Genomic DNA, 12,218 nt, shown 5'->3' with positions numbered 1-12,218 from the left:
CCTAGCTATGCCTGCCTTTTTGTTGGGTTTGTGGAACAATCTATGTTCCGTGCCTATTCTGGTATCTGTCCCCCACTTTTCCTTCGCTACATCGACGACTGCATTGGCGCTGCTTCCTGCACGCATGCAGAACTCGTTGACTTTATTAACTTTGCCTCCAACTTTCACCCTGCCCTCAAGTTTACCTGGTCCATTTCCGACACCTCCCTCCCCTTTCTAGATCTTTCGGTCTCTGTCTCTGGAGACAGCTTATCCACTGATGTCTACTATAAGCCTACTGACTCTCACAGCTATCTGGACTATTCCTCTTCTCACCCTGTCTCTTGCAAAAATGCCATCCCCTTCTCGCAATTCCTCCGTCTCCGCCGCATCTGCTCTCAGGATGAGGCTTTTCATTCTAGGACGAGGGAGATGTCTTCATTTTTTAAAGAAAGGGGCTTCCCTTCCTCCACTATCAACTCTGCTCTTAAACGCATCTCCCCCATTTCACGTACATCTGCTCTCACTCCATCCTCCCACCACCCCACTAGGAATAGGGTTCCCCTGGTCCTCACCTACCACCCCACCAGCCTCCGGGTCCAACATATTATTCTCCGTAACTTCCGCCACCTCCAACGGGATCCCACCACTAAGCACATCTTTCCCTCCCCCCCTCTCTCTGCATTCCGCAGGGATCGCTCCCTACACAACTCCCTTGTCCATTCGTCCCCCCCATCCCTCCCTACTGATCTCCCTCCTGGCACTTATCCGCGTAAGCGGAACAAGTGCTACACATGCCCTTACACTTCCTCCCTTACCACCATTCAGGGCCCCAAACAGTCCTTCCAGGTGAGGCATCACTTCACCTGTGAGTCGACTGGGGTGATATACTGCGTCCGGTGCTCCCGATGTGGCCTTTTATATATTGGTGAGACCCGACGCAGACTGGGAGACCGCTTTGCTGAACATCTACGCTCTGTCCGCCAGAGAGGGCAGGATCTCCCAGTGGCCACACATTTTGATTCCGCGTCCCGTTCCCATTCTGACATGTCTATCCACGGCCTCCTCTACTGTAAAGATGAAGCCACACTCAGGTTGGAGGAACAACACCTTATATTCCGTCTGGGTAGCCTCCAACCTGATGGCATGAACATTGACTTCTCTAACTTCCGCTAGGCCCCACCTCCCCCTCGTACCCCAGCTCTTACTCATTTTTATGCACATATTCTTTCTCTCACTCTCCATTTTCTCCCTCTGTCCCTCTGAATATACCTCTTGCCCATCCTCTGGGTCACCCCCCCCCGTCTTTCTTCCCGGACCTCCTGTCCCATGATCCTCTCGTATCCCCTTTTGCCTATCACCTGTCCAGCTCTCGGCTCTATCCCTCCCCCTCCTGTCTTCTCCTATCATTTTGCATCTCCCCCTCCCCCTCCAGCTTTCAAATCCCTTACTCACTCTTCCTTCAGTTAGTCCTGACAAAGGGTCTCGGCCTGAAACGTCGACTGCGCCTCTTCCTATAGATGCTGCTTGGCCTGCTGCGTTCACCAGCAACTTTGATGTATGTTGCTTGAATTTCCAGCATCTGCAGAATTCCTGTTGTTTGCATTCAGATAATAATCTGTTTTCCTATTTTTGCCACCAAAGTAGATAACTTCACATTTATCCACATTAAATTGCATCTGCCATGAATTTGCCCACTCACCCAACCTATCCAAGTCACCCTGCATCCTCTTAGCATCCTCCTCACTGCTAACACTGCCACCCAGCTTCGTGTCATCCGCAAACTTGGAGATGCTGCATTTAATTCCCTCATCCAAATCATTAATATATATTGTAAACAACTGGAGTCCCAGCACTGAGCCTTGCGGTACCCCACTAGTCACCGCCTGCCATTCTGAAAAAGTCCCGTTTATTCCCACTCTTTGCTTCCTGTCTGCTAACGAATTCTCCACCCACACCAATACCTTACCCCCAATACCGTGTGCTTTAAGTTTGCACACTAATCTCCTGTGTGGGACCTTGTCAAAAGCCTTTTGAAAATCCAAATATACCACATCCACTGGTTCTCCCCTATCCACTCTACTAGTTACATCCTCAAAAAATTCTATGAGATTCGTCAGACATGATTTTCCTTTCACAAATCCATGCTGACTTTGTCCGATCATTTCGCCGTTTTCCAAATGTGTTGTTATCACATCCTTGATAACTGACTCCAGCAGTTTCCCCACCACCGACGTTAGGCTAACCGGTCTATAATTCCCCGGTTTCTCTCTCCCTCCTTTTTTAAAAAGTGGGGTTACATTAGCCACCCTCCAATCCTCAGGAACTAGTCCAGAATCTAACGAGTTTTGAAAAATTATCACTAATGCATCCACTATTTCTTGGGCTACTTCCTTAAGCACTCTAGGATGCAGACCTTCTGGCCCTGGGGATTTATCTGCCTTCAATCCCTTCAATTTACCTAACACCACTTCCCTACTAACATGTATTTCACTCAGTTCCTCCATCTCACTGGACCCTCTGTCCCTTACTATTTCTGGAAGATTATTTATGTCCTCCTTAGTGAAGACAGAACCAAAGTAATTATTCAATTGGTCTGCCATGTCCTTGCTCCCCATAATCAATTCACCTGTTTCTGTCTGCAGGGGACCTACATTTGTCTTTACCAGTCTTTTCCTTTTTACATATCTATAAAAGCTTTTACAGTCCGTTTTTATGTTCCCTACCCGTTTTCTCTCATAATCTTTTTTCCCCTTCCTAATTAAGCCCTTTGTCCTCCTCTGCTGAACTCTGAATTTCTCCCAGTCCTCAGGTGAGCCACTTTCTCTGGCTAATTTGTATGCTTCTTCTTTGGAATTGATACTATCCCTAATTTCTCTTGTCAGCCACGGGTGCACTACCTTCCTTGATTTATTCTTTTGCCAAACTGGGATGAACAATTGTTGTAGTTCATCCATGCAACCTTTAAATGCTTGCCATTGTATATCCACCGTCAATCCTTTAAGTGTCATTTGCCAGTCTATCTTAGCTAATTCACGTCTCATACCTTCAAAGTTACCCCTCTTTAAGTTCAGAACCTTTGTTTCTGAATTAACTATGTCACTCTCCATCTTAATGAAGAATTCCACCATATTATGGTCACTCTCACCCAAGGGGCCTCTCACGACAAGATCGCTAATTAACCCTTCCTCATTGCTCAAAACCCAGTCCAGAATAGCCTGCTCTCTAGTTGGTTCCTCGACATGTTGGTTCAAAAAACCATCCCGCATACATTCCAAGAAATCCTCTTCCTCAGCACCTTTACCAATTTGGTTCACCCAGTCTACATGTAGATTGAAGTCACCCATTATAACTGCTGTTCCTTTATTGCACACATTTCTAATTTCCTGTTTAATACCATCTCCGACCTCACTACTACTGTTAGGTGGCCTGTACATAACTCCCACCAGCGTCTTCTGCCCCTTAGTGTTATGCAGCTCTACCCATATCGATTCCACATCTTCCCGGCTTATGTCCTTCCTTTCTATTGCGTTAATCTCTTCTTTAACCAGCAACGCCACCCCACCTCCCCTTCCTTCATGTCTATCCCTCCTGAATATTGAATATCCCTGAACGTTGAGCTCCCATCCCTGGTCACCCTGGAGCCATGTCTCTGTGATCCCAACTATATCATAATCATTAATAACAACAGAAGGCAAAGAATAAAGTATAAAGAAGGCAAGACAGCGGCTATACTTCATTAGGAGTTTGAAGAGATTTGTCATGTCAATAAATACACTCAAAAACTTCTATAGTTGTAGAGAGCATTCTGACAGGCTACATCACTGTCTGGTATGGAGGGTGGGGGAAGCTACTGCACAGGACCAAAGGAAGCTGCAGAAGGTTTTAAATCTAGTCAGTTCCATCTTGGGTACTAGTCTACAAAGTACCCAGGACATCTTTAGGGAGTGGTGTCTCAGAAAGGCAGTGTCCATTATTAAGGACCTCCAGCACCCAGGGCATGTCCTTTTCTCACTGTTACCATCAGGTAGGAGATACAGAAGCCTGAAGGCACACACTCAGTGATTCAGGAACAGCTTCTTCCCCTTTGCCATCCGATTCCTAAATAAACATTAAACCCTTGGACACTACCTTGCTTTTTTTAATATACAGTATTTCTGTTTTTCCACTTTTTAAAAAATCTATTCAATATATGTATACAGTAATTGATTGATTGATTTATTTTTTTTCTCTTCTATATTATGTAATGCATTGAACTGCCCCTGCTAAGTTAAAAAATCTCACATCACATGCTGGTGATAATAAACCTGATTCTATCCCTTCTGAAATTAAGTTCCATTGTAATGCACAGACAGTTATTCATCAGTGTGAACGATAAATTTCTCTCCTGGAGTTTCTCTGAAGTAATTAAGCTGGGTTGAAAGAATTTCCTCGTTGATACTTCTGGTCAGGGCTTGAGAGTAAGGGATTTTTTTTCTCTCTGATAACTGAAGAAATTACTGGGGAGAGTACTTTCCTTTGACAGAGAAGGGAATTAGACAATAACTAAAACAAAATGATTACTGGACTGCTGATTTTATTCTGATTCAAAAGCGTATTGCAGCAGAAGACTTCAGCAAGCAGGGGAATATTCGAGGGAATGTGATTATAAGAGCAAGTGCTTAATTAGCTGTTGGAAAAGTGACACTTTGGTGATTAGAATTAACATAAATGTCTTGTATTTTTCTTATTTTTTTAAATAAAACATGATCAAATACTAAGTTAAAAAAGGAATAAATGAACCTGAATATGGAACACTCGTTGCAAAATTTCATACCTTCATGTAATTGCTTCAGGAAATATTAGCACCAGAGAACCTTTGGAAGGTGTCTTGCAACCAATGATTATTTGTTGCACACATTTGTGAAATTATTCTGGATTTCTTTAAACGGTGAATGGCATATTCTCTGCTATAGGGTGAAATGCACTGGAAGTGACAACATGTGAAAAAGAATTGTACATTTATTGTGCAACTTGGCAAATATAACCTTTTTTGGACAAAACATGATGGTAAAGTTGAAATTAAAAGCTCACAATTCCATGGAGAAGGATCATTTTAAAACATGCAACTCTTCCATAATATTAATAAGGAACATATCAATGCTTTAGTAAAGGAATGGAATATATCAAGTTCAAGTTTTTACCACTTCATTAGCATAGGGAGAAAAATAAGTCTGCTTATTAAATTAAACAGTAATAATAGAGAGAAAAATATTAGATTCAGAATTTGATTTTGATAGATTATATAGTGTGCTTATTTGTTAACACGTAAATAAATGAGAATGCTATATACAGTAATAGATCTACATCCAATTCTAATTAGGCGGTCTGCACCCCGAAAAAACAAATGCAATGCTTCTCTTTCTATATATTAGGAAATATAATCTACATTTGCAACATTTTTTTTCAAAACAATCTCTATGCCGAATGCAACTGTACACAAGTGAGTAAATTCCAATGACTTTAAATAATACATTGAACTTTCGTCTCCCTTGAGAATGGAACACAAGTACTGCTCACAACCCACTGGTGGCCAAAGTGGTCACAGTTCCCGATTTAAAAAAAATATTTTATTCCCCAATCCTCTCCCTCCAATCAGGAGATTCATTTCTTTTCAGATATAATTACATGCTGAGCCTCCAAAACCTATTGCCTTTGGATTATTAATGAATCAGACAAATGCTACAAGATTAAAAATTAGCGGCAGTGTCTGGACATGGAAATGATTTCAGTATCTCGTATTCAATTTGAAGGCAATCATGGTTAATGTAACTGGTACAAGTGTGATACATGAAAAGTAGCTGTTTAGCTGTCAAGGGACAAACCTAGGCACAAGAGATTTTGCAGATGCTGGAAATCCAGAGCAGCACACACAAAATGGTGGAGGAACTCAGCAGGTCAGGTAGCATCTATGAAGGGAAGTAAAGAGTCAACATTTGGGGCCGAGACCATTCTTCTAGAAAAGAAAGGGAAAGATGCCTAAATAAAAAGGTGGGGGGGGGGGAAGGAGGACAACATTCCACTGGGTCCCTCCTTCTCCCTCTCTCCTAAGGTCCACTCGTCTCTCTGATCAGATTCTTTCCTCTTCATCCCTTTGCCTTTCCCATCCATCAAGCTTCAACCATCACCTTCTAGGGAGGCCTCCATTCCCCCCCCCCCACCCACCTTTTTATTCTGGCATCTTCCCCTTCCTTCCCAGTACTGATGAAGGGTCTCAGCCCAAAACATTGGTTGTTTATTCATTTCCATAGATGCTGTCTGACCTGCTGTGTTCCTCCAGAATTTTTTGTGTGTTGCACAAAACTAGAGTTTTCCAAAATAAACCAATGTTTTAGAATCAGCTCTGAATCAAAACTATCATTCTTGGAACCCTAAAATCATGGATTCAAGTTCTACTTCATTGACTTGAGCATAAAATCAATGCAGATATTTCAGAGCAGTAGTGAAAGCATGGTGCACTGTCTGAGATACTTCCTCCCTGCACAGGGGTTTAAACCAAGTCAGTACCTACCCTCTCAATCATAAAGTAATCTATTGGTTTGACACTAAAATGGAGAAGAGAAAGGAAATGATCTCAAATGCTCATGATAATTATCTCCCAGTCAATCTCATTGATGGTCTGAATATTGTCATACTGGTGTTGGCAGGAAGCTGCTCTATGCAAACTGATGTTGTTACATGACAACATGAAGTGCTCTCCAAGGGCTGCAAAGTGCTTTAGCTAATCTGAAGCCATGAAATGTCCTGCATCAAAGCAAACCTTTCAAAACAGAAATGATGACCATTGCTTATACAAGAAAAATACTGCGCGCCACAGTAGCATAACGGTTAGTGTGATGCTATTACAGCTCAGCATGTCACAGTGCAGAGTTCAATTCTGACGTCCTCTGTAACGAGTCTCTGTCTGTCGTCCCTTTGGGATGCAGGGTTTTTCCTGGTTGCTCTGGTTTTATCTCACCTTCCAAAGATTTAGGTGAATTAGTCATTGTAAATTATCTCATGATTGGGTTAGGGTTAATTGGGGTTGCTGGGGCAATATGGCTTAAAGGGTCAGAAGTGCCTACTCTGAGTACTATCTCTAAATAAAATACAATAAATAAAAAACACAGATTCATGTTGAGACTAGCAGACTAGAAAATAAGGACATGTGTGACCGAAAGCATAAAATTTAAAAGGATAATATAAACTCAGATGTGGTATAATAATGGATATGACCAGACTAGCATCCAAAGGCCCGGATATTGATTCAGTTTCAGGAGTTTAAGTCCCACTATGGCAGCTGGGAAACTTACTGGAACATTATTTTTAAAAAATCAATTAAGTTCATTCACGTCCTGATTTATATATATATCTCCAGGATCAACTCTATGGTTGACTTCTACAATTTCATTTCAGGAGGGATGATAAACAATGGACAATGACATTCAGGAATGGATTGGTGAATTCTCACCCCACTGGCATGGACCTGACTCCTTCCTAGATTTTTTTAAAATATATTTGTTTATGAAAGAAAGTTTTAAAAAACTAGGTTTGCATCTGTTCTATGTCAATGGCATGAGAATTTCTTTATTTGATACATCCATTTCCCCTGAATCAACATCACTTAAGATAAATACCATTCACTGAATGTTGACAGAGTTTTCAAATAGAGTTGACATTCCTGGTCACTGATATTTCTATAAATGGGATTCTCTTCCAATGAATGTTGCCTGAACAGCTAATCCTTTCCAACAACAACTGATTTTATTGCATGTTTCTAATATCCACAATATTTCGCTTTATATTTGACAAGAAATGAATCTCTGATGTTGATAACAAACTAAGTAGGGTTAATGGAGATGGGTATATTGTTTCAAAAATGGAGCCTGATTTAGAACATAGAACAGTATAGCACTGAACTGGCCCCTCGGCTCACAATGTTATACTGACTTTTTAACCTACTCTGAGATCTATCTAACCCTTTTCCCCTACACAGCCTTCCATTTTTCTTTAAACCATGTGACTATCTAAGGGTTTTTCAATGTCCCTAGTGTATCTGCCTCAGCCACTGACCCTGGTAGCGTATTCCACACACCCGTTCTTATCAAAAAAAAGTTCTCAAATTCACCCAATACTTCCTCGAATTGCCTCCAAATTATGCCCTCTCTTTCCGCCCTAAGAAAAAATCTCCTGCTGGCACCCGTCTATGCCTCTTAGCATCCGATCCTCCTTCACTCCAAAGAGAAAAGCCCTAGCTCGCTCAACCCATCTCATTTTAGCAGCAATGTCATCTGGTAGCCATTTCTTGTGAGCTCAGCAACTTCACAAAGGCCACAAATCAAACCTTTCCGTCCTCAACGTGCATATAATTCTGAAATTTGTCTGTTTTTGTGCATATGTTTCTCTTCTGTGTCATAAAATGGGCAAAAATGCTTCAGTGGATATGCAAAGCTCTGAGCAATTTTGAATGCATCATTAAAATAAGACGAGCTTGAACTTGCAATAACAAATTGCTATTTCTGAATAAAAAAATTGCTGCACTGTTAATTAACTGGAAGCAACAAAGACATGTGTAAAAGAGTTTAAAATAGAAAAAGCCATTGGTGCAGTGCTCTTAAACTTCTGTGTTTCTAGAACTACACTTTCCAAATTTGAAATTGAAAATGTAGTCTTGTGCCAAAGTGGAAAACAAAGAAAACTATAACAGGTACATCTTACAAATATTTATCTCCCAAAATGGCCGCATATAGTTTCCAGCAACTGTGTCCCTCTTCCCCAGCAGCCAAGGAGAGGGAGAAGGTTAGATAATAAAGCTTTGTCATTCCATCTGTTCTCTGGCTTTCCACCCATTAGCAGCATTGAGATGCAAGAAACTTTCAGAGCTATTAGCAGTAGGGGACCGTAGTTAGGCTATAGATCATTAAGTGCTCACTTTTGGCTCAAGGACAATTTCTATCTGACTGTTATCAGACCTGTCACAGACCAACAGATGAGCTCTACCTCGCTGTGGCCCTTGCACTTTATTTGCCTACTTGCACTGGATACTCTCTGAAGAGGGAGCAGAAAGAGTTTGATGACACGACATTGCACATTCTGTTTTTTCTTTTTACTCCATTGATGTACCTACAGTATGTATGGAATGATTTGTATAGCTAGCATGCAAAAAAAGCTTTCCAATGTACACATAACATTACATGTGACGATAAAATAATTACCAATAACGAGTTGATCAATTTACAGCCTTTCCTATAAGTTATTCAGTGTCAAAATGCATGGATATCCCTTCCATGCAAAGCTTTTCAGTGAAGTCTACGTACGACACTGGGCAATACACAAAGTTCTGGAGGAACTCAGCAGGTCAGGCAGATGCCTAGAGAGGAGGTAACAGTTGACACTTTGGATTGAGACCTTCCTCGGGCTCTGCAGCTGAATTCCTCCAGCATTTTGTGTATTAGACTGCATTTTCAGCATCTGCAGAATCTTTTGTGTTTATAACACTACACTGCCCTGAAAACCTAATGACCCCTGAGAAAGGAACATGGACCATAATCACAAAGGGATTAGATTGGGCCACCCCCAAACCACTAATCCCCCAATTCTTCTACCTGATGTTTGCTGAAACCTGAACAAAGAGAAGAATGCAGACCTTGTACTTTCAGAAAGAACTATTACAAACATTTTTGTTATTATGAATCACCAGCAACAGTACAAATGGTGCTGTGTGTTTATCATCAATAGAGTTCCTGACCCTTTCTTTAGCAAAGGTTATGGGAACTTGTGCTGGGACGTGTGGCATTGCCAAGAGACCATCTGAAGAAATAAGGCTGCTCTCAGTGCTGAGCCTCACTGGGATCTGTTAGATGTCAGTTCAAGAGATGACAGACATGCCAGCACATATCGAACATAACTAAACTAAGCTTTCATGGATAAAGAAGGGATCTTTTGCTCATTGCGCAATGGGTGAATGACTATGTTTTCTCAAAGGTTTGACCTGAGTACAATTCAAACCAACTCCCCAAAGTGACTAAGTGAATTTCTGCATTCTTATTTTCCTCAGTCAGAACATTTTATTTACATTTCTAACTGAGGATGAGACAAACTGAATTGCAAAGTAGAATGCTAAAGCAAACTAATGGCAGATTCAAAGAAAGATGGTGCAAACTTTGACACCAGTATTTCTTGCTAAGCATGAGTTGTTGAGTCACAGGGTGCTGCAACATTGAAAAAGGTCTTTGGTCCATCTAGTCCATGCTGAACTGTTATTCTGTCCAGTCCCGTTCAGCCACACCTGGACCACAGCCCTCCTTACCCCTCCCATTATGTACTTACCCAAACTTTGCTTAGACATTCCAATCAAACCCACATCCACCACTTCCTCTGACAGTTCGTTTCACACTGCACTCCCCTCTGAGTGAAGAAGTGACTCTAGAGACTGCTGTGCATGAAAATCTCAGGAGATCAGGGGTGTTTATGGTATTCAAACACCCTGTCTGGCATCAAAATCATTCCACGGTCAAAGTCCCAATTCTTCCCCATTTTGCTGTTTGGCTTAAACAACAACTTAAACAACCTCTTGACTATGTCTGCGTGCTTTTATGCATTGAGCTGCTGCCACATGATTGGCTGATTAGATTTTATATTAACAAGCGGGTGTGCAGGTGTACCTAATAAAGTGGCCACTGAGTGTACATGAGTCAATGTGATTGACTCTTATGCCTCTCGGAAATGGCCAAGAAAAGCACCTGTCCAGAGACTATTAGAACTGGGCAATATGTAGGTTTTTGGATGTTAAGGGATTTATGTGATTGGTACAAGAAAATGATGCTGAAGGTCAAGCAGGACCTGACTGAATGATAGAACAGGTACTAGGGACTGAATTCTCCCTACTCCTGCACTTGTTTCTTATGTAAATTCAGATGATTTCCAGATTATGACAGGGCTTGTGAATCAGGGACGTGGCTGTGAACTGATTTTCCACAAGGCAGAAGGTGCCAGCAGCTGGCAAAGCTGTTATGCTGATCTCCCAAATGCTTGTTTGTATGTATGGGCATACCCAAGTCAGACATCCTTGAGGTGGAGAGGATTTATACCAACATTACCAGATCCAGGGAACAAACTCAAAAAACAGTAATTCAGAGTTTAAGAAGCCAAAGCAATGTCAGCATTCATTTCGAGAGGACTAGAATGTAAGAGCAAGGATGTAATGTTGAGACTTTATAAAGCTCTGGTCAGACCGCACTTGGAGTATTGTCAGCAGCTTTGGCCCCCTTATGTAAGAAAAGATGTACTAGCATTGGAGAGAGTTGGAGGAGGGCCCAGGAATGAAAGGGTTAAAATATGAGAAACTTTTGACGGCTCTGGGCCTGTACTCACTGGAGTTTAGAAGAATGGGGGGGGATCTCGTTGAAACCTATTGAATATTGAAACACCTCGACAGAGTGGATGTGAAGAGGATTTTTCCCATAGCGGGTGAGTCTTGGACCAGAGGGCACAGCTTCAGAACAGAGGAGTGTCCAATTAGAACAGACATGAGGAGCAATTTCTTTAGCCAAAGGATAGTGAACCTATGGAATTCATTGCCAACGGTGACTCTGAAGGCAAAGTCGTAGAGTATATTTAAAGCAGAGTTTGATAGGCTCCTGATTAGTCAGGGTGTCAAAGGTTATGGGGAGAAGGCAGGAGAATGGGATTGAGAGGGATAATAAATTGGCCATGATGGAACGGCAAAGCAGACTCAATGGGCCGAATGGTCTAATTTGCTCCTCTGACTTATGGGCTAAGCTAACAATTTTCATGGAACCAAAGTATTCTCCCAGGCAAAATTTTGACCACTGGTGGTATCTTCAATTTGGAGAATGATCATAGTGGTGTCATGCACAGGCTTTCTTTCAGCCTTCTTATAAGAGTTTCTATTATCTTAACTGTTTGTTCAATTGCACTATTAATTGTGTTTTGCCCCCTTTCTTTAAAATGAAGCACCAATTACATTTTCTTGCCTCTGAGCCAATGGAACTTCACCAGTTCTCTTCTTGATAGCAGGAGCACACTAAAAAACAAATTTTGTTTGTACTATTTTTCTCTATAACCCTATCAATTATTCTCTCTTGTACTAATGCCCTTTTGAAAGCCTTGAATAATTCTATTTCCTCTACCTTGTGACACTGAGATTTGTATCATACTGTTCTCTCCATTAAAAAAAGCTTCTTACATCCCCCTTGTAA

General features: G+C 41.5%; 1 protein-coding gene across 4 annotated transcripts in view; it reads right to left on the bottom strand.

Annotated features, from left to right (window-relative positions):
* LOC134356647 (kelch domain-containing protein 8B-like) overlaps nucleotides 1-12,218 on the bottom strand; it is a 163,548-nt gene that overhangs the window by 22,627 nt on the left and 128,703 nt on the right. The window lies entirely within an intron of this gene.

The sequence above is a fragment of the Mobula hypostoma genome, chromosome 15 (genome assembly GCF_963921235.1).
Source record: "Mobula hypostoma chromosome 15, sMobHyp1.1, whole genome shotgun sequence".
NCBI classification, from domain to species: Eukaryota; Metazoa; Chordata; class Chondrichthyes; order Myliobatiformes; family Myliobatidae; genus Mobula; species Mobula hypostoma.
This window is presented reverse-complemented; position numbering and strand designations above follow the sequence as displayed.